This window comes from Protopterus annectens, chromosome 3.part0, assembly GCF_019279795.1.
Source record: "Protopterus annectens isolate FY-2018-M chromosome 3.part0, PAN1.0, whole genome shotgun sequence".
NCBI lineage: Eukaryota > Metazoa > Chordata > Ceratodontiformes > Protopteridae > Protopterus > Protopterus annectens.
In genome coordinates, this window is record NC_056731.1 from 114,411,708 (window position 1) to 114,434,621 (window position 22,914).

Below are 22,914 nucleotides of genomic sequence, written 5' to 3' on the forward strand. Positions count from 1 at the left end.
TCAAAACAATGAGATCTGCAGGGAATCTTGACACTCTCCCTTTAAGGTTGGGAGTGTGTCTTCACACGGACTTGCTGATTAGTAACCAGTTTGTGCAGAGATTAGAGTAGGGAGATACATTAGCAATGAAGGGGAATGTATAGAGATGCAAATAAACAGGTGAGCCTCCAAGTGATACAAACTAAGGCAGAAAGCACTGAGAGGGCTGCTTGATGGTTAATTTAGTCACAGGGATGTGAATTAAATATATACTGTCTATTGGACAGTTAGGATTACTGTACTAGCGGGGGGGGGGGCACACAAGGCTACAACAGTCAGTTTTATTAGCAAGCTGAGAACTACTAAGAAATACTGCTAATGTAATAGCTTCACTCTCATAAAACATACAAGTAGAATGCCTGGGTGGACTGACCCTGCTCTGCCATAACTTAGTTTGGAAACAGGTTAATAAATCATGTACAATACATTTATCAGCCAATTATCCTGTGCATACAAGAAAAAGGAAAATGAACACAACAGCACAGCTGAAGCAGTAGCAGAGACAACTGTAGTGCTAAGTCAGTAAATACCGTTTCTAACTCCAAGACTAGGTCAATTAGATGTACATTACAGTTGTAACGGCAGTTTTAGTAGCATAGAGACAACATAGCTGCAGTGGTAGTGTCAGTAAGAATTACTGAATGACAGAATCAACCAGTTAAATAAACAAATAAGCAGACCAGTAGTCAGGAATCAGAACAATGAATACTAATTGTATAGATCCAAATACAGCAAAAAGTAAGTATTACTTTACAAATCTGAACACTTTTAAAACAAATTCCTGAGGTCTAATGGCTTACCGGCAAGCAGAATGTAATTGCTGAGGAGTACTTGTGTCCTGGTGGGAGACTAGAAATTTAAAGATGGCTCCATGCTCAGCAGGATTCTAATATAGACTTTGTTGGGGGAGGGAGATAGCACAAGGGGTGTATACCAGGTGGAATGCAAAGCCAGGTGGAATGCAAAGAAACCAGAGAGGCAATCAGTGGAAATCAGTGAAGGCCTCAGAGGGGGTAAGTAATAATTCAAACTACCTGTAAAGTGAAGGAGAGAAAAGAGACAGCAAAGTTTATTAAGGTTGGGAAGATACTATGTTACTTACAATTGAGGTGTGCAATTTATTTTCGGTTATTCCCCATGAAGTAGGATTAACCTGGCTGGAGTGCCAATTGACTAAAACTGGCCTGTACGACCAGATCAAGTGAATGTGTTTGTCACCCTGATGGAAGCAGTATTGTATAACAATTTTCTGTATTTCGAAGAACATTTTTACAAACAAGTTACTGGTGTGGCTATTGGGGCCGCTTGTGCCCCATTTATGCCAACTATATAATGTCCTTCTGGGAGCAGGAGTATGCATTTCCAAGTGCATTTAATAAGTATATTAGGCAATATACGCATTTCTTGGATGATATTTTTATCGTTTGGGAAGGTAATTGTGAACACTTAAGGCATTTGTAGATTACATCAACAACAAAGTGGGGTTTCTAAAATTCACCCACCGGTACAGTGCAGAAACAATATCATATCTAGATGTCAAATTGGCAATAGATAGAGAGGTGAAGTGTTTGAGATCTAGTATTTATAGGAAAACCACTTTTTCCAATTCATATTTGGACTATAACAGCTAGCACTCTCACCATCAGAAAAGATCTATTGTCAAGGGTCAAATGGTGAGGGCAGCCAGGATGGTCAGCAATGATCAGGAGTTCCTCAGAGAGTTGGAATTTATGACTACGACGTTCAAAAGAAGGGGATACCCCGAGGCCCTGTGTGCAGATGTCATGAAAGAAATCATTGGTAAAAGGGATGATGGCATTTGCAGGGTCATTTTGATGGGAGGTTCTGGGTATGTTCCAGACAAGTTGGTAGTCAATGTTGAGGAAAATGAACTTTCAAAGTGGAAGGTTTATTATTTGTCACTACTTTTAATCAGGATGCTGATTTGTTCATTTGGATGGCAATGAAAAACTGGGGCATCCTACAGTTAGACAAGAATGCTGAAAATAAGATGGATGGTGCTCCCAAGTTTGTGTTTCGGAAGGATAAATCCTTTAAAGGAGATCTTGGTTATTTTTAGAGAGAGAGTTTTAAGGTCTTAAAGAAATCCAAGATATTGATATCTGAGGGCAGGGTATTCCATAGTTTATATGAAAAAATTATAAAAAGAGTAGAGGCGTTGACCAGCTCTTTTGTTAGCTATATACTACTACAAGCTGTTTATTAGTGGAAAGGAGACTTCTGGGTGAGGTAGGTATATATAGCTGTACGATAGGTTTTAAAGCTGGACAATTGTCTGGCTTATATAGTACTTTATGTGCTTCAGTTAGTTGTACATAACTAAAGGTACTAGGGAAAATCTAGCCAATGTAATTCATTGAGGACATAATAGTGGTGTGTGTGCGAGGAGATAAGCCAGTAGCAAACTTAGCAATTCTGTAGTAGCACAAGTGAAGCTGTTTTTTGAGAGACATGTGGAGGTTAGTTAGGATGGGGGCCCCCATACAGGATGGAGGGGAATAAGATAGTATTGGCAAATTTTTTTGGTGGAGATGTCCATGAAATGCTTGTGTCTATAGAGTTTGCCAAGCATAAAGTGCATATTTTTAATGGTACTTAGTATATGACATTCAAAGAAGAGTTTATCGTCAGAGGTGAACACCCAATAGCTTTGCTTAAGTTACGATTTCTATTTCAGTATTTTGTGAATATAATTTGAAGTCGTGAATTAGTAACAGTCTGGTCTTAAGCCGTAATTATGCATCGTTTAGCCAGGCCTCAAAGGAGGTAAAGGCATTTTGAGTTATTTTTAGGAGATGTTGAAGGTTATTGGAGGAGGAGATAAAGGTGGAATATCAGTGCATTGTATGTGTGTGTACTGAAGAGAGGCAATATGAAGACTTAATACAAATACTGAAAAATAGAGGTCCAAGAATGGAACCCTGTGGGGCTCTAGTTTTGTTTTTCAGGTATTGTGATGATTAGTTTGTCAAACGCATAGTTGATTATCGGTTAATTAGTTGACAAACCATTTTATAGTTAGTGAAGAGCTTCTTAGTGTTAATTGATGTAGCAATTTTTGATGTGTTACTGTATCAAAGGCCTTAGACATGTCCAGAAGGATTACTGAGGTTAGCAGGCCAGACTCCAGGGCCTTTGTTTACAGTATCTGTGAATGACACAAGTGCAGTGGATGTATTGTGTCCTGGGCGAAAACCATGCTGGGTGAGAGCAATGAGATTATCAGTACGATGTTTCAGCAACTGCATATGAATGCACCTTTCCACTATTTTAGATAAAGGGGAGAGGATATAGATGGGGTGATTGTTTGTTAGATCAACTGTTTCCACCTTTATGTAGGGGTGTTACAACAGATTTTTTCAAAAGCAGAAGAACTTCCAATTCTGTGATGGATCTATTAATCAATATACTAACAGGGTAGGCTACTGCTTCTGCTGGAAGTTTAGGTATTCAGAATGGAGGTTGTCTGAGGAGAGGGAGCAAATTTTTAATTTAAGAAGCTTATGTATTACAGTGGTGGGAATAGGTTGTAGGGTGAAAGTAGGAGTTGCAAAGACAGCTGCAGGGATTTTATGGTTAAGGAGGTTCTTAGTGCTGGTATTATTATTTACTGATTTAGGTGGCAGTGGATTTGGTGTTGAGCTGGAGTTTGCAATTATCGGCGGATAGTTTGAGTTTAAGTGTACCTTCTATGAAGTGGGAGTTAAGATGTTAGCTATTTTAGATAGATCTTTGTCTGGGGCTGGTGAAAGGTTTTGAGTGGACCCAGGAGGCAGGAATTTTGAGACAGATTTCCATATTTTTTTGGGAGGATTGTTTTGGTTGGTAGTTGTTGAGAGAAGTAGCTTTTTGTCAGGAATGACTAATTGTTTGGATTTATTACGTAGCTGTTTATATACAATTTGGTTGGTGTCATTTTTATTCTTATGCCAGTTTTTCCAAGCTTGGTCTGTAGTTTGCATTATTTATTTTGTGGCTTTAGTAAGCCATGGTGCGTGATTGTTTTTATTCTTTTGGTACGAAGACGAAGAGGGACTATGCCATTAAGGATATGTAAGAAGCCTTTGTTAAAATAGTAAATGGTGTCATCCAGAGGTAAAACTTTTTAATGAGGACCAGTTTATTGTTTTTTAAGATGTTATTGAATACTCCGTTAAATATGGTAAGATTTCTTGTAGTTTTATAGATATGGAGTTTACAGTTCTGGGGGGGGGGGTCTGTAGGTATAAACTGGTAGATGGTCACTTAAGGTATTTGGGTGTGTATTAGAATTGGTGTATTTGTGGGTTCTGATACAAAGTTCCAGTCTAAGATAGTGCCTAGGTGATTATTATTTTGCATTCTGGTAGGGGTAGTAATGAGCAGTGTAAAGCCATGAAGGTTAATACTATTTTCTCGGGAATTGGTGATAAGAGTTTCACTTGATATTTAAGTCTCCCACAACAAGTTTCATTTTTCATATTTGTGGTGGTCCAGGAAAGGAAGTTTTCTAGTGTAGAAATGTTTTGACCAGGAGGTATGTAGATTACTAAAGAGAATTTCTGCATTAGCAAAAGAAGGGACTGGTTTTAATAGGAGAGAGATGACAGAGCTGTTGCGATAGATTAGTGCTATGCTGCCTGTTGTATCCTGGGGGACCAAAGACCCTGCAGCAGACCAAGTAAGCAAAAAAAAAAAAAAAAAAAAAAAAAAAAAAAAAATTCATACAAGGGTCTATTTCTACAGGGATTACCTTTGCTACAGTAGTTGGTGCCTTACTTTAAGAAGGTGATGGGTGAGGGAGGCAAAAGGGCACAGAAAAAGTTACATTATAATAGTTTAGAATTAGAAGACAAATATAATAGTTTAGAATTAGAAGACAAATTAACAGTTCTCTTGGGAAGTAAACTAGATGGATGCTTTGGCAAGTAAACAAATGCTAGATTAGAAAGACTTATTAATAGATCTGTGGTTCTAAGAGATAGAGCACAGGGGAGTAAAGGGTGGGGTACTAGCAGAAATGTCCTATTATAGCGTAAAGAGAAAATAAAGGGAGTAAGGGTGGGGATTTGGCAGAATATCTCTGATGTGCAGGTAGCCTATCTTACAACAGACAAGGTGCAGTTAAAATGTAATATACATAAATCAAAAATGCTGTCCAGAATACAGGGGGGTCAAAGTCCAACTTCTGAGTGTTCAAAAGGCTTCCGCTGGTTAAACGAGTGCCTTGTAGAGTTCATAGGCTCATAGGAGGTTACTAGGCTAATGGCCCTGGGGCCGTTACAAGCCTAGCCAAGGGTTTAACCCCAAAAAAGAAACATCAGTCAGCACCTGTCGCCCTTGTCAATGAGGGGACAAAAGTGGAACCCCTGGGACAAATTTGTGGTTTCCCATCCACTCATCAAGCTTATGCCCGAAGAGGGTCAGCGAGGTACTCTGACATGTATGGGAAGTCTATTCCAGAGATGGGGCAGCCTCTGGAAGACAAACTTGTCTCTCCAGCAGGTTTTGTTGATGTCATATATCGAGAGGGTAATGCATGAATAGTTAAACTTATGGATATGGAACATCCCTAGTAGGGCAGGGTCCGATATTGCCTTGTAGGTGAGACACAGATCACCTCTGAGAAATCGGTATGATACAGAGTAAAGTGATAGTGATTTAAGCCTGTCCGCATACGACAGGTGTCGAGGCCATGGATTCTCTTTGTGAGGTATTTCTGTGGCCTTTCCAGCTGGTGCATGTGTTTGTAGAGGTACATACCAAACAGGGCGTTATACTCAATTGCAGGTCTAATGAGGGAGGAGTACAGAGGTAGTAACCTCCTTTTTTCTGGATGCAATCCCTTTACTTATGAGATGAACTAAGTAAAAGACTTTTCTGACCACTGTCGCCACATGATGGTCAAATGTGAGATTGTTGCCAACCCGAGTACCCAGGTCTCTTACCTTGGATTGTGTGCTTAGGAGATTGCCATTGATGTGGTAATCAGTACGGGTCGTGTTTTTGCTGAATGGTATGAGAATACATTTTTTTTTTGCATTTAACTTAAGGCCATGAATTTGGCACCAGTTATTTGTAGCTGTGAGACCCTTCTGCAGAATGTCAACGTCATTTCGGGAGTCAATGACAGCACCCAACTTGCAGTCATCCGTAAACTTGGTCAGCCACAGGCCCTTTGTCTTTGCCTGGACCTCTGAAAAGTAGATGCCAAACAGTAGGGGTCCCAGGACAGATCCCTGGGGAACACCACTAGCGGCGGGTCTGCTGTCGGAGGTGGTGCTGCCTATTTTGACTTTGTGGGTCCCATCTGTGAGCCAGTTGGCCACCTATCTGATGAGACAAGGATTAACACCAAGTTATGTTAGCTTTTCGATGATGCCTGAGTGGGGGATGGTGTCAAAGGCCTTGACCAGGTCAAGGTAAGCTGTATGAACTGACTTCCCCTCGCCCAGGGCCTTGGTGACAGTCTCAAAGAAGTCAACTAAGTTCAATAGGCAAGACCTGCCCCCGACAAATCCAAATTGGGTGGGGTCAAGTGTTTGGAGACTGCCTATGTCCTTTTTTAGGAGATGCATAATAATGCACTCCATGGCTTTACAGATCAGACTTGTCATGCTAATGGGGCGAAAGTTTCCCATGTCAGTAGTGGCACCACCTTTGTGCAACGGGATAACAATGGCGATTCTCCACTCTGCTGGAATGAAACCTGAAATTAGGCTGTGGTTGAATAGGGTGCTCAATGGCAAATCTAGTTCTTGCTGGAGATGGTGTAGAATACAGCCTGGGACATTATCAGGTCCCATGGAAGCTGTGTTCTTTGTCTTGGATAGGGCCTTTAAAACTTGATCTATGGAGATGTAACGTGGGACAAGTATCAGGACGTGGGACAAGTATTGGGGATGTCAACTGGGCCATTGGGGGGCAATAAGGGGGTTATTTTGCACTGAACCTATCAGCTAGCAGGGTGGCGAAGTTGGCAGGATCAGTGTAAGTGGTAGCATTAAGTAATAATTTGGAACAAACTTGGGCTTTACCATGGAGGTTCCTAACATAGCTGAAGAAGGACTTGTGATTTCCCTTTGTTTCGGAGGCTAGTTTCAAGTCATAATTAGCTTTGGAGTTTTTCACTAGTGATCTAATTTGCTTGAGGCAGAGGAGGGAGATTTTCCAATTTGGAATTTGTTCCTTTTTACCCTTGGACAACAGTTTCTTCCTTTTGTTGTAAAGCCTGTTGGAGGATGTCCACCAGATAGGTTTGTGTTTCCTTAGGGAGCAGGTTTTGGTTCTGCTGGGTATGGCTGAGTCCATGCAGTTGTACGGGTGCTTGTATACTGCACTGGCGTACTGTTTACCATAGTTGTCTGCATCCTCTGAGGGGGGAGGAGGTGTGAAGCTGCTGATATCCACCCTTAGGAGGGTGTAGTGAGTTTGAGAAGTTTTTTAGCCTGGTTACGGCTGGGGAGGGGTTGGGTGGGACAGAAATTTCAAGTAAGACGTACTGATGATCTGATTGCACCAGGGAAGAACATATTATTGGAGTGGTGCAGCAGTCACCCATGATGGTGAGAGCCAAGTCCAGTATGTTATCGCTCCTTTTGGGGGATGAGACCAGCTGGTCTAGTGCATTGGTTTATGAAGTCAAGGAATCACTGGGCGAGTGCATCAGTGCAGGAATAGTTCACCCAGTCTATGATGGGGTAGTTGATGTCACTAAGGATCAGGGTGTTAGGGGAGTACCTTGATGGGAGTAAAGTAGGTCCAGGTAGGAGGAGTGGGTGCCCTGGGACATGAAGGTGTGGTCTATAGCTTGCTATAACTTGGATGGGTGTCTTGCCAACTGTCAGTTGCACCTGGAGTAATTCCAGTGCATCATGCTGGTAAACCACTCTGGAGGTGTGCCCATCTTTAATGAAGATAGAGACTCCACTTCCCTTGGTCTTTCCAACCTCATTTTGGGGTCAGAAAGTGTGGAATGAGGTACAGTCTAGTAAGGCAGGGATGCTCTCTGCAGCCCTGAACCAGCTTTCTGTGACTGCACAAACATCTGCACAAATATTGGCATCTTCCAGTGTGAGGAGAGCCTCCAGTGGGTGCATTTTCAGATTAAGGATCCTAGCATTGAGCAGAATGACCTTCAATTTGCTTTTTGACAGATCTTTCATGTTGGAAGATTAGTCTTTGGGACATAGCCCAAAAAAGGCACAATGGGGGAGGCAAGGGCCTTGGCCAAGATCCGGAACCCCCAGGAGTGACAGGTGGAGGCCATCTCTGGCAAAACATCGAGGCCTGTCAACCACATCATCCCAGGCACACAGATACTGGATCCCCTTAGAAAGGCACCAGAAACTAAGCCAATTGTTGAAGTCAATCATTTTTTGTTGGTATTGTGGCATCATTCTTGGTGAAGGTATGATGCTGCTCAGGGCACACCTGCCTGGAGCACATACTCAGAGCTCAATCATGTCTCTCTTCATACAAGTCATTCACACCAACATGGGCAATGACAGAGCCATACTTGTATCTGTTGTGGAGAGACTTAAGTGCGTGCGTGATGTGGCAGATTCTAGTACCAGACAAACAGCTGACCATGACCTTCTCCTTGTATAGCCTGGTGAGGGGGACATTGTTGTGTCTGACTATTGAGTCGCCTGTGACTAGTATGTTTGGTTTATTGCTATGCCTTATGGGCTGCGTTGCTTTACTGTTATACCTAATGGACTGTGTTTGTGAAACACTGGTGTGTTGACTAGTGTGCAATGTGATTGGCATTGTGTGTGGAATGTTTGTGTGAGTGCATTATGGGAGTCTCTGTTTAAGTTTTTATTAAGGACCCCTGCATAAGTGGGCGTGTGACTGTGATGTGGGTGGTGTGGTGTTTGTGCTGGCAATCTCCTCTCTGTCAGAAGTACTGAATATGGTGTGAGAGCATGGATTCCAGCTTACTGATATAGCTGTATTTCTCACAAGTAGAAGAATTATGTGCTAGGAGAAGGGGACTGTCCTCAGTATGCCCATGTTGACCAGACTGGCAGGGGAAACTGATTGTCCAGACACAGTGCTCTTATTCCTTTAATTGGGGCTTAGACACCTTATTGTGCTTGTCTGTCCATACAATCAGATTGCAGAAAATACCTTTAAAAGGCACTTTCACATCACTGCACGAGTTCAGGGCAGGCTGTAGAATGAAGGAGAGATCAAAGATGTAGATCATTTAATGAGAACTGAACTGTAGGCTAGGTATTCTCTTTGACATGATGCAATCTGTTTCTCTAGAAAAGGGCATTAAAATTCCACACCCTCTTGCATATCTTGTTTCTCTTCATTCAGAATGACAATACTTGAATTAATACTTATTTTCAGAATCTATGGTCACAATATCATTTTTTTCAAGAGACCTACTGAGGCTTGTGCACTCTGCCTTCTGTTACAGTGACTTTACAGGGTGTTTTTATCTGAAGATAATGCTTACATCAACCCACCTTTTAAAGAAACAAGATTACTCTTCCTATATTCATTTCGTCTTTTATTCATAAGTACCATCGAGTCTCACCTGCTCACTCAACTATGACATCAGATCTACCTCATCTTTCCACAGGAAGCCTACAATTCCAAAGAATCAATGATTCAGTAGGTATACGACCATAGTGGGACGGAAAGAAGACAGGGCTACAATCACCTCATGATTTAGGACCCCCCCCCCCCCCCGAGTCAAAAATTTTAAATGTAATGTGCCATTAGATGCGAGTGGAAATATTATTGTGACAATCAAAATCAGACAAATTTCTAAAGAACAAAATTAGTCAGACTTCACTCAAATAAAACATGGTGTGCACTGAGGAAACTGAACAGCAATGAAATGCCAAACAAGGTGAACATTTCACACTTTACTTACATGCGGCAGTGTGCAAAACAAAACACAATCGGATAAAGGAAAGTTGTATTTCTGGTGTGACTAGTCCCATGCCTAGTCAGGTTCCTAGTTAACATCTCATAAAACATCTCATTACATTTGGATACTAACTTGTAGCTGGTAGCTTTGTCCATGTCACGGCTTCTCTGGAACTAGAGAAACAGGTTAAATATCAACTTTTCAGCAGCTGAAAACACTGGATTTATCTGTCTTGTACACCAATAAGGCTATTTCTCTAGAGTAGGTCCGTAGGTTGTTACAAAGCATGCAATCAAGAAGATAACAGAGAAGCCTGGCTCAATTTCCCAATTGCTCCAGAACACTGGTTAAGGAACTTGCTCAGTCACAAAATTTGCAAATGGAAGTTGAGGGAATCAAACCCTGGACCAGAGGAAGCAGCTCATTAACAGCTCATATCTTAATCCCCTGTACTGACTGCCAGACAAGAGGCCTGGCCTTGTCTAGAATTTGAACCTGGGACCTCTCACACCTAAAGTGAAAATTCATAGCCCCAGATCAACAAGCCACATTAAACTAATCCAGGCACTTAGCTAAGTATGGGAATAGAAACCACAGACTTCTGCTCTTCCAGTATCAAAGGTGGATGCACTAGCTGTCGAGTCACTGACAAGAGTGAAGAGAATAAAGACTCTTTGCTATAACTCTACCTACATGGTCATCTGCACTCCTAATGTATTAGCTAAAGTGCAGAACATCTAAATGACAATTTAACAGAAGAGAGTAGTTTTCATCTTGAGAGCATGGGACCACTTTCTCTGATCCTGCCATCGCCTGTAAATGAATCTAAGGCACTTCACCTATGCTTGATGTGTTTAGACATGCTGGAGAGATTGAGAAGGTGACTTAAAACTGAGCTGCCTATCTCTACTTCTGCAAAATCTTCATCTTCAAAAGCTTCATTTGTTTGGCTATGAAGGTGATCTGCATATTCCCATGCACATCAACATTTTGTTAAATATCCTTTGTTTAATTTAGTCAAAAATGAGGTCATATGCCAAACGTGAATTAACTTAATACATGTAATCTGTGCTAACTACTGACACGTAATATTGGAATAAAGACTTAACATAGCGTCCCATTTTAAATCCACTAGCTCACAATGCAAGAAACCTTCCCATTTCTGTTGACCCATTATAATAGGATTTGGTTGACATGCCATACAATGTTATTTCAATCTAGACATTTTGTAACTTTTAAAACTCTCTTTTCAGATGCAATACCATCCAATAACATCCCAGAGCATGCATTATCGATTTCCAAGTATCCACTTCTATTAACTGAACGGAACTGAAAATACTGCCACCAGGGGATGGCCAAGTCTCCTATATCCCTTAACTGTAAATCTTGTAATGTTAACATTGTTGAACAGTTGCCCCAGGTAGAAAAAAATGTATAACAGTTTCACCCTTTCTAATTAGGCCAAACAATCTCCAGATTATCTAATACATGTACTATCCCAAAATCTAAAACACAATCAAGCAACACAAGTCTCATATTTTAATGAACCTTTAAAACACTTAGATTTCTCAAACCATTACTCTAGGCCCTCTGGATCCCAAACATTGTTCAAGCTGTTGGGAATATTATGTTGTGTTAGGAATATAATCCAATCTAATTCTGCATGAAACCATAGCGACCTGTCTTGGGTTCTACTTCTGATAATGGGATGGCATCCTTGGGCAATTCATACAAGTCCAGAAATTAGAGAAACCTGCATGGCCTTCTTTAAATGATCTACACATTTTACTTCCAGAAATTCTAGACAGATTTCCTTGCCATATATAATTAAACAGCCATTTCTGAACTGAGGGAATGGCAGAGGATCTGACTAAATGCAGTACAAGACAGAAAAGAAATATGACAGAAGTCCAGAGCAATGCTTAAAAAGCACAAGCAAAATCAAAGAAAGCAAGTGTTGAAATACCACATCACCTGATCCGTATGTCAATATGTTGTTTGAGGGGATCTAATGTTAACATACAGAGTTTTCTCCGGTGATAAAGAAAAATGAATTCCCATACATAAGCGATTTGTGACTAACTAATACATTGGACAGCGTAATCTTGGCGCTTTCTGAAAGAGGGGAAAACACAGATTTTTCTTTATTAATATTCTGTCCTGACCAATAAGAAAATCTTGGGACACAGTCTAGGATCTGTATTACAGATTCTTCTGGATGTGAAATCCATAAGACATAATCATTTGCAAACCATCGGGACATATTTACCTCCTGATATTTCTATTCCACATTCCAGGTATTACCTTTACAGAGAAGAATCTAGAGCATTCATCAGCAGCACAAAACAATTCAGTGACAAACAGCAATTCTGACCTGTATCCCAACAATTCAAACAGGGGAAAACAAGAAACTATTGGTTTCAATCAAAGTGGTGGGATTCATATATATTTTACCTGTCAATAAATGCCAAGGGCAATCCACAGACCAATAAAATTTCGCACATAAAACTTTATGAAAGTCCACTAACACAGAAGAGACAACAGAGATGGTGTAACACACCTTTGTATGCAAATTCAACCATAGATGTACCAATTCTGACCCTAATGAAACCTTAGTGATTTGGTGGTATCCAAGCCCTTTCATAACATTTTCTATCTCAGTAGCTAGAATCTTTGCAAATAATTCGGCCTCTGTATTTAACAAAGATATGGGTCTATAATTGGCTGTACATGTCTAATCCTACCCTGGCTTAGGGAATAACAAAACTCTGACATCTAAACCACCATCATAAAATCTACTTTGTGTCTCCAACTCTAAGATTAGACTGCAGAGAGTCATAAACAAGATATCTTCAAACACCTTGCAGAAGTCCTGTGGAAAGCCACTGCATTAATCCCCCCACCAGAAAATAGAAACTTTTTGAGAGATTTACTTCCAAAAGTAAATAAAATGCTGCTCAGAAGGGCTTTAATGAACAGTTAAACTCTTTGCAGCAGTATTGAGAAAAGATCTCTAATATTGGCCAAGTGCATCGATCGACCAGTGGTGACTAATGCCAGTTTGGATGCTCGTAGTGAGCCTGGGAATGTGGATTTAATAGCATGGTTTGCTATGGATTTCTTGTTTGGTGTGTAGTTTGCAACTCGATAATTTATTTTTTCAAAAAAGGCTTGTGTGTGTTCTGGTATCCCACTGATGTGGTAAAGGGCTTGGGTTGCATTTTGAGTTATTAGCTCTGTTTGATCACACAGGGTTTGAAATGATGAGATTATTAATGAAGGGCAACGTGAGACAAATGAAAAAATGGAGGATGAGATAAAGATTAATAAGGACGACTTCTCACAGGACTTTTTTTTTTTTTTAATAGTGTCATTTCAAAAGGTTTTTTTTTGTGAATGTCGAGAAGTACTGCAATTTTAACAAGAAAGGAGAAGAACTGATGAGGGATGAGAGACCATATAAACAGAAAACAGTCCATCTCACTGGATGCTTTTAATGGCCTTTCAGGAAAAGCATGTGGGGTGTTTAAAAGGTCCAGTACTTTTAACCCTCTCCCCTTGTCACCAGTAATATCTTATTATGAGCATGTCTGAGGGGGAAATTAAACAGATTTGTTGCAACAACAGAAGGAGGAATGAAAGAAGGAACTGAATTTTCAACTTGACCCACGAGGAGATGAAGATTCTAAACTTGCTGCAGGGGAATAGGGACATTAGGGTAATGAAACCAGACAAAGGGGGTGGTGTACGGATTACAAACACTTCTTATACGTTTAAAAATGTTGCAGTATTTTTAAGTGTTTAAAGTCACACTGCCTACAATAGGTTAAAAGGAGTACTTTTTGACATTTCTTTCGAGTGTGGCTTTAACAAAGATTTAGTTGACTCAGACGGTTGACAGGCCGATTACACCTAGTATTTTTGGGATCCCTAAAGTCCACAAATCCTCTCTTGATCCCACTTATCGTTCCCCTTGCTGCCACAATACAGTGTAAAAAACTGAGCCCCTACCGAAATGTGTGGATATGATATTAATGAATTTCTTTCCAGGTGATAATGTCATCATTGTTGGTACCATAAAATGTACTAACCAAAAACTAAAGCTGGTCCATTTATATTTCAGCATAACACATCTACCTTTTTAAGATGAGTCTCCAGCTCTTTTTTTTCTTGTTTACAGGAAGCTACTAGTCTAGTGGCCTTACAGCTCTAACCATGTTAATCTCGAGTTACCCCAATATTCCTTGGTTAGATGGACGTAATTCGCAGAGCTAGTCTATAATCAACACTGACCACCCTTGTCCATGAGAGTCATGGGTGAAAACACAATGGATTTCTAAAACAAAAATCCCACAATCAGTAACCGTATGAATTTTTAGAGATTGTGTAATGCCCTTAACATTCCATCTATGCAATGATAAAGGGGAATGAACAACCTGTGGATAAGATATACATCTGTAACTTAGGGGATGAAATGTGTAACAATAACCACCACTTCTGAGCAAGGTAGAGTACAAGCTAGGACGATCTCTCTGGTTTCAAAAAACAAAATTCAGAGTAACCAGAGGAGATCCTGTCCACATGCAGTCAAGCAACCAAAAATATTACAGGCAATCCTCAACAAAAATAGACATTTTTTTAACACTAGCATGACTTGCTTTTCAGTCTAACTTGCAAAATCTCTGTATAACTATATCAAACACATCACATACTAATATTGCTATGAAAGAGGTTTCACGCACCATTAGTGCGTATTTCATCCTAATAAAAATGCTCCATTACAGCAGTCTCTAAACCACCAATCTTAAAAAAGAACAATTATATGTCTAGACCATGTTGGTGACTTGGCGTATTACCAGTCATCTCCTGAAATGCTTAAGGCGAGTTACCCACCTAAACTGTCAGGGCCACAAAATATTAGCCCAATGTTATCCTGCATAACAGGGGAGTCTGCATATCACCCCCAGAAGATAAGTCTAACCACGTAAAGAATTTCTACCTCACACCTACCCGATTCGCTGGTTTCAAGAACTGTAACTTTACTGGCTTTCCTTGCTTTATGGGAATACCATTCAACAGTCTTTATCTACGCTCACTGTCCATGCTACAGGGTTTCAGCACAGGACTTCTTATTGTGGGAATGCTCCCAGTCCCATAGAAAGCATCACCAGAGAGCTGAAACTGGAAAGTCCATTTCCCTTTAGTCAACTGCAATACTCAGGGTATCGTAAGTTCACACCAAAACCAAGTTCCCAAGCCTACCACAGATAGGAAGCCAAGGCTTTGCGCATTAAGAAGTGTGTTACACTGTATCAGGCATGATTTTTAACGAAATGACCCACAATTTATAAATTAGACCCCAACTGCCTTGATTTCTTTAAAATAACCTCCCTATCATTGAGATCATGACATTTAAAAATAAAAGTGCCTTGGATGAATGAGGGTTGTCTTGTTTTGCTTTCTCTCAACGGACTCTATCAATGACAAGTGTACATTCCATTTTAGCAACACCTGTAACTCCTTTTTCATGAATAATGCACCAATCCCTTCCATTCGCTCCTGTAAATCCAAAATTCTCAGATTATTATGCCTTACTCTATTCACCACTGCGCCCACTTTAGCTTCTAACTACAAGTCTATAATATTTTTTAGCACTAGTGAGCATAGCTCTGTTTCTTCAGAACAAAAACTTCCCTCGTGGTGCAGGACTCAAAGTATCCAGGCAACAAATAGGTTGATCAACTAGTTAATACGCACAAGTCAAAATTTTATTTTTTGATTTAGAGCTTTCGTCTCTTGTAATAAAGAAACTTCCTCAGAATAAAATATACACATCTACCAATTGCAATGAATTAATCACATAAAAGTAAAAACTTCCAAAAAAACAATGTTCTGTGCTTGAACTGTAGTCTCACCAAGCCAAAAATACGTCAGTAGCAATCAAGAAAGAATGGCAAGACACAGCTATGAAGTTTTCTTATTTAATAAAATGACAAATTCCAAATAGTAAGCGCTTTCGGGTTCTACAACCCTTCATCAGACAATTAAAATAACATAAATCGTCACAATTTAAATCCTAAAGCAGCCAATCAACTTTTAGTACACTACCCGCCTTTTTTGTAAGGCAGGTTTTAAAGGTACCATCTCATTTAAACCTGGATGCCTATGTGACGAAAGCGTTATGATCCATTTAGATTCTAATGTTTCAGTAAGTAACCTGATGTCTCCCCCTCTGATACCTAATTTCACATTGGTGACAGCTTTAAATAAAAATACATGTGTAGGACTGTCCACCAAATGTCTATAGAGGGCATTATGCTGGTCCTTATTCCTAATGGATGATAGGTGTTGTAATATCCTAACCTTTAGCATGTTATTCGTCATCCCAACATAAAAAGCCAGACATTGTGTACACTCAGCTAAATATACCACATTAGCTGTTCTACATGTGGCTCTTGCCTTAAACTGATAAAACTGACCATTCATTGGATGTGTAAAAGTGGAGATCTTATTTATGCTATTGCAAGCCTTGCATGTACCACATGGTACCGTTCCTGCTTTGGTCAATAGGGGTCTCTGTCCTGAAACAAATTTTTCTCTACATAGTAAGTCCTTCAGATTTCTATTTCGTCTATAACCAAAAGTGGGTTCTGGACCTACCAGATCATATAACCTAGCATCACTCCTCAGTATATTCTAATTTTTGCTGACTATGCTTTTTATATCATTGATATTACTGCTGTAGGTGAAATATAGCCTAGCATTATTAAATCTCTTACTCTTTAAATAAACACCTCCCTCGAATTGATTTTCTCAACCAAGGTTTATAACTATTAGTTCTCTTTTTTGAACTGGAATCTACTACCTATTAACTATGTTTTCATTATAACCTCTTAAATTAAGACATGTTCCTTACAAAAAAGGCGGGTAGTGTACTAAAAGTTGATTGGCTGCTTTAGGATTTAAATTGTGAAGATTTATGTTATTTTAATTGTCTGATGAAGGGTTGTAGAACCCGAAAGCGCTTACTATTTGGAATTTGTCATTTTATTAAATAAGAAAACTTCATAGCTGTGTCTTGCCATTCTTTCTTGATTGCTACAAAAGTAAAAACTTCACAGTTTAAAGAAATTAAAGTATTAATTCAAAAGACAACCCCTTGTGAATTAATACTACACTGCTTCTTTAAACGGTGACTTTTTACTTTTATGTGATTGATTCAATGCTATTGGTACAGGTGTATATTGGAGGGGTATTAAAAGGTTTGGTTAACAATGGGATTTTATTCTGAGGAAGTTTCTTCAAAAGACAAAAGCGCTAAAACAAAAAATAAAATTTCAACTTTTGTGAGTACTGACTGGTCAATCAACCTATTTGTTGCCTGGAAACTTTGAATCCTGCACCATGAGGGAAGTGTTTGTTCCTTTTCCCTGGTCTAGTTACGGTCTTCTTTCTTCAGATCATCTTGATGCCATTTTAACACCTGCAGCACTTCTCCAACTGCTGATCATACCTTGATGTGGTAGTTGTAATCATTTGTAAATCTTCCATCATTTTTTGTAGTATAATCAAAACAGAATCTAAGAATGATCGGATGGCACATAAATCCCCTTGCAACAATGTGGTATCCACCATTATGCAACATTACACTCCAGCTTTCCAAATGACAAAGTAGACTAACCTCCCAGATGATGTGACTATGCCACTGTAATGGGCAACGGAACACTTGTATACCACCAACGGCAAGTCCGTATTTTTGAAATTATTAAAAAACAAGACTGCCATGGAAATACAAAAAAGGGGGGGAATCTCTAGGAGCACCAATTCAGCACCTCCTTATTGTGCACATGCTCAAGCGTGACCTTCCTTTTTCCCTTTCCATTTGTGTCAATGCCCCACTTCTGTTTTTTAGTTTGAGTTTCTTTCTTACTTACGCAGGTTTCCCCAATTCCCTGGTATTTTCCCACATCTTCCTTTTCTAATTCATTTCAAAAATGGTACCTCACTACCACAAGATACTCTTTACAATGAGAAGTTCCCCTTGGATAATCCTATTCAACTCTACTAGACTATGCATCTCTGCTTGGCTTGCTTCTCTAACCCCTTGCTCCTTTCCTATCACTCCCTCAGTACAAAGATGAACCACATAATGTGTCCCTCAAAATGCACCCACAGCTATCACCACACTCTTAATATTCCAAATATGTGGTGCTGGTACATTAATACATTTGGATTTTTGTTTCATCTTACTTTGTGTTCTAGACAGTTGTGCAGCATTATGAGTGTTTTGCTGTTGTAGACATTTTTTTGAGACACGGTGCAGTATTCTGAAGTCTGACAACAATGGTACAGGGACTTGTCTGTTGTGTTTTGTGGACTGATTTACTTTCCAAATCCTGAAGGTTCACAGTGTGTTTTTCTTCTGCATGGAACTACCCACAATGTCCCACAGACATTTTGGAATTTAGACCATGACACTGTCAGTGGTTGTAGTGGGGATAGGAGATATTGCCTCCCCTTAAAAAGGCCAAGAAGAACTGCAAAGCTGGCTGGCACAGGACCGCAGATTAACATCAAGCTACTCAGACTATATCAGACATATATTAATTTAACAGGAACTGAGCAAGCTACAGTTCCCTACCATTCATAAAAGACATTCACATTTGAGTCTCTTCCTCAAAACCTTGATCTGATAATCCAGCATCCTTCTATCCTTCAACTGTACTAGCTCCCAGATTTGACCTTTCGCATGCTACGGTACCACCAAGCTATAAACTCTACCAATCCACCAGCTGTCCCAGATACAAAATAATAATGCAACAAATTGATATGGCCCCTTTCTTTCCTCCTTCCAACATACACTGGGGTGGTGCTATGATATGGATGCAAAGTGTTTTAAAAATTCTACTCAAAACAAAGATAGAAACTGAAGTGGAATTCCAAATGCAATTTTTACATGGGGATAAACCCTCCATGTGGACTGCTTTTCCCGCTGCTGTCTCTTCCTTAATTTAATCAACTCCAAAGGCTGTACTTCACCTTGTAGAAAGGTGAATGGCTCTAATTTAGAAACTGTGTGGTTTTGTACAGGTTTACAAATACAACATTAAGTATACTGCCAAGGGTGGGGGAGTACAGTTGCATAACTCTGAGACACATGCCACACATCCGCAAGAATAGTAAAGGTCCTTTAAATGAGGACCTTGCACCTGACTGAGGATAAAATTATTTTGTGCCTCTATCCAAACAACACTTCTGTAGTACATTACCAAGGATGCTATGTAACAATCACTGGACAGGATAAAAAAGTAATTCTGAGAAAAGCAGAAAAAGAAAAACAATCATACAGAAAGTGTTGGTTTTACCATAAGAGGAAAGACAAATACAAACAAAAGAGCATGGTGCCTTGTACCCACAATTACTAATACTGCAATCTTTACCAATCCACACACAGAAAGTTTGAAAAAAAAAAAAAAGACAACTGGGGTACATGGTGGTGGGGAAATAACAGGAAAAAAATACCAACCTTAATATTAATTGCCATGAACTATGTTACTTAAAACTTGTATACTGCAACCACATTAATCTACTCACTTTTTTTTACTTTTACGTTTCTGGCCTGATCCTCCAGGACAAACAAACAAGCAGGTCTTCTTCTGTGTTTTCAGTACTAGTTCCACACCACTTGCAAAACCTACAAGACCTTAAGTCTTGTAGATTTACAGGTGCAGCTGTCAAGCCTATTACATTTCAGCCTTTTTGGCCTTCTGAGGCGAGAAGAAAGGTAACATGTACTTACCACTTCCTCAAGTAAAGACACTGGGAAGCTGAATGCCAAGTACATGGCAATACCAAGTATATGCCTGGTTCACCTATCAGAAATCAGCACAGAGAAGAAAAAAAAAGTGATGTCAAAGGTTCAGCATGCCCCACCCAAAAAGTCACCCTACAAGTAAACCTTGCAGTAACATTAGGGTAACAAAAACCTGTGCATTCTTCATCGAACTGAAAGAATGGGATCTAGAATCCAGTGACTATACATACTACACATTATTTTACCTATGTAATAAAAGCAGGTCACATAAGGGGCAGCCATGGTGGTGCGGTGGTTAGCATTGCCGCCTCACAGCAAGAGGTTCTCCGGTTCGATCCTCAGCTGGGGGCCTTCTGTGCGGAGTCTGCATGTCCTCCCTGTGGTCATGTGGGTTTCCTCCGGGTGCTCCGGTTTCCTCCCACATCCCAGGTGGATTGGACACTCTAAATTGGCCCTAGGTGTGAGTGTGTGCCTTCTGTGGAAGGTTGGGTGCCGGGCTGGCAACTTGACACCGTAAAACTTCACTGCCAATCATGAGCGGACAAGGTGATCCGCTGTGGCGACCCCTAACTGGGAAAAAACAGAAAGAAGAAGAAGAATAAAAGCAGGTCATAACCACATATAGGATGCAGGCTTTAACACTATGCAATCACAAAACCAATTTCGGGAAAATGGGGCTTGGCACCTCAATAGTCACTGATAATATATAAAAAAAAAACAAAAAAAAACACAAGTGCTGTAAACTACATTCACAGCACTGGACTTTGGTATAACTGCACAAACTCCATAAAAGTACCATGAACAAAAAAAAAAAAAAAAAAATCTTATGGCATGTGGTTACAAACAAGCATATGTTATAACCTGGAAATTCCAGCCAGTGAGGTTGCAAGGTACCATGTGACTGTTCATCACTCGCTCCTTCTGAATGACCTTCCAACTGTTATAGCCTAGTCCTTAGCCTACATCATGCATGAGTCAAGTACAAGCTGAAATGTTTCCTTCTTATACCTAAGCTATGGGGCTCTTTTTCCCTCACCCTAAGATAGAGAACTGACAACTTTGACTGCTTTCAGAAAAAAAGAAATCTTATTTCTAGACTTCAAGGTAGAGTAATATGGCAATGGAAATGCTACTACACAGATTTTCTTTATTTTTATTTTCTGGTTTCCCATTCAGCTCTGTGCCATCATGTGTCCCTGACAGCAACTCAAGTCAGCTACCTTGACAATACTTACATATGTCTGGCTCAGCAGTCAAAGACTGGGGCCCCATAATCAGAGCAGGGAACAATCACAGACAAGATCAAGATGGTCAATTGTGGCACCATTCTGACAGTTGTGAAAGTCTTTTTAAGCCCAATTACTACACCACCCAACGCCCAAAGTGCTATTATGTCACATACAGTATGCACTACAAAACTAGAATCCTAGTAATCTCAGAGGACATGTAGCCTCAACCAGAAAACTCTTCTCCCTCACTGAAATAAGTGAGCCTGAAAAAAATGTTACTCAGTCCCTAACCTCCTGCTTGTTGACCTCTCAGGTGCAGGTCCACTAAATAAACCTGGATTGTAGTCAGGACTCCCCTCTGTGCTAGACAATCAAGTACATAAACATTCTAAGAAAACATTGTAATGCTGGTGGTTAGTATCCCCTATGACAATAACACTATTAATTTTTAAATTGCTATGGTTTTTCCAGTAAGAGTAAATAATGATGTTACTATTTTGCTGTTTATAAGTTATTGTAACTAGATCATGAATGAAAAAGGGCCACGCCAGTCAAATTCACCTATCAAATAAATGATCAAGCAATCTAACAAACAAGACAACTGTGTTCAAGTTAGCATGCATTTGTTATCTTTCTAATTAGAGACTATTCACACGCACGCTAGTAAATGCACTGCACCAAATTACTTATAAACACTGATGATGATGATGATGATGATGATGATGATGATGATGATGATGATGATGATCCCCCCCCCCCCAAAAAAAAACAGCATATATGTACGTCAAGAAGAAGGTGCCAGAACACATTTCAGTTACCTAACATAATGCCACTCCATCACCTGCCTGACAAGTGTCCTGTATCACTGGCAGCCCCTCTGAGACACAGAATCCTCCAAGCCGAACACTTTTTTTACTGTGCTTATGCATTTATTTACTCCATACAATCCAATCAAATAACCATTAGCATCCATACATCTATTAGGTTAATGGAAACTCACCTTACTGGCTTCCACCCTTTTCGGACAGGTGACTGACCCTCTTTTTCAAAAACAATCCAAACATACCAACTAGAATAGCTGATCTCCGTATTCTGCTGTGACTGATATACTTCCACCACTAAGGAAGCAAAAGCTCAACAAGACTGCAATAGCAACCTACTGCCGCGCAGAGTTCTGGGAATGGCAAACCTTATAGTTAGTCGTGGTAGTTTCCCTGCTCCAGAATTAAAGCAAGAAACAGTGGCAGCTGTACTGCTGAAAATAGCGGTCAATGGTTGTAAGGTTAATGAAACACCAGATACTTTCCCAGTTTTGTAGAAGAGATGATGTAGACTGGTTATTGTAGAATATAGCTGCTTATATACGTTTCCCAAAGGGTGTCCTGAAAATATGATTATAGTTCAAAATTAGACTTAAGCGCTTTGCTTGAAGGGCTTCAGCAGGCCGCAAACAACGTGTCGTATCTTACGACAAACAGGGCGGTGCGTATCGACAAGAGGGCGTACCCAAGGCTGAACCTGAAGGCGCATAATTTCATAAATGGGTACCAAAATGAGTGCTCATAGCTGTAGTGTGTAGTCGGAGACTTAAACTCCGCCTACTGTCAAGAAGTGTAGTCCCGCGAAGGCGGATTCATTTGCACGCGTTAAATATGTCACTGTTAAACGTTATCGTTTGTAATAGCAGTAGTACGAATTGTAAAGTTTTATTTTTGTACAACGATGAGTATCTTTTTTGGTTTTAAATCCATTTACAACGTATATAAAGTTAGCAAAGAAAATTTACATATCAGAAAATTCACATATCAACCCACTTACTTTGCCGCACATATTTGTAAGAATAAGACGCAAATATTGTTAGGTCTATCGTTGTATACGAACCTGGACTACGGCTTTTTGACTGATATTGCCTCATAAAAAAATAATTTCCTTGTAAATTA

General features: G+C 39.9%; 1 protein-coding gene across 1 annotated transcript in view; it reads right to left on the bottom strand.

Annotated features, from left to right (window-relative positions):
• The window catches only part of CCDC126 (coiled-coil domain containing 126), a 266,751-nt gene extending 244,238 nt beyond the window's left edge, over nt 1–22,513 (bottom strand). The window contains exon 1 of the mRNA XM_044064623.1: nt 21,975–22,513. The gene's annotated coding sequence lies outside the window, so the exon portion shown is untranslated. The remainder of the gene's footprint in view (nt 1–21,974) is intronic.
• Between the last annotated feature and the right edge of the window lie 401 nt (nt 22,514–22,914).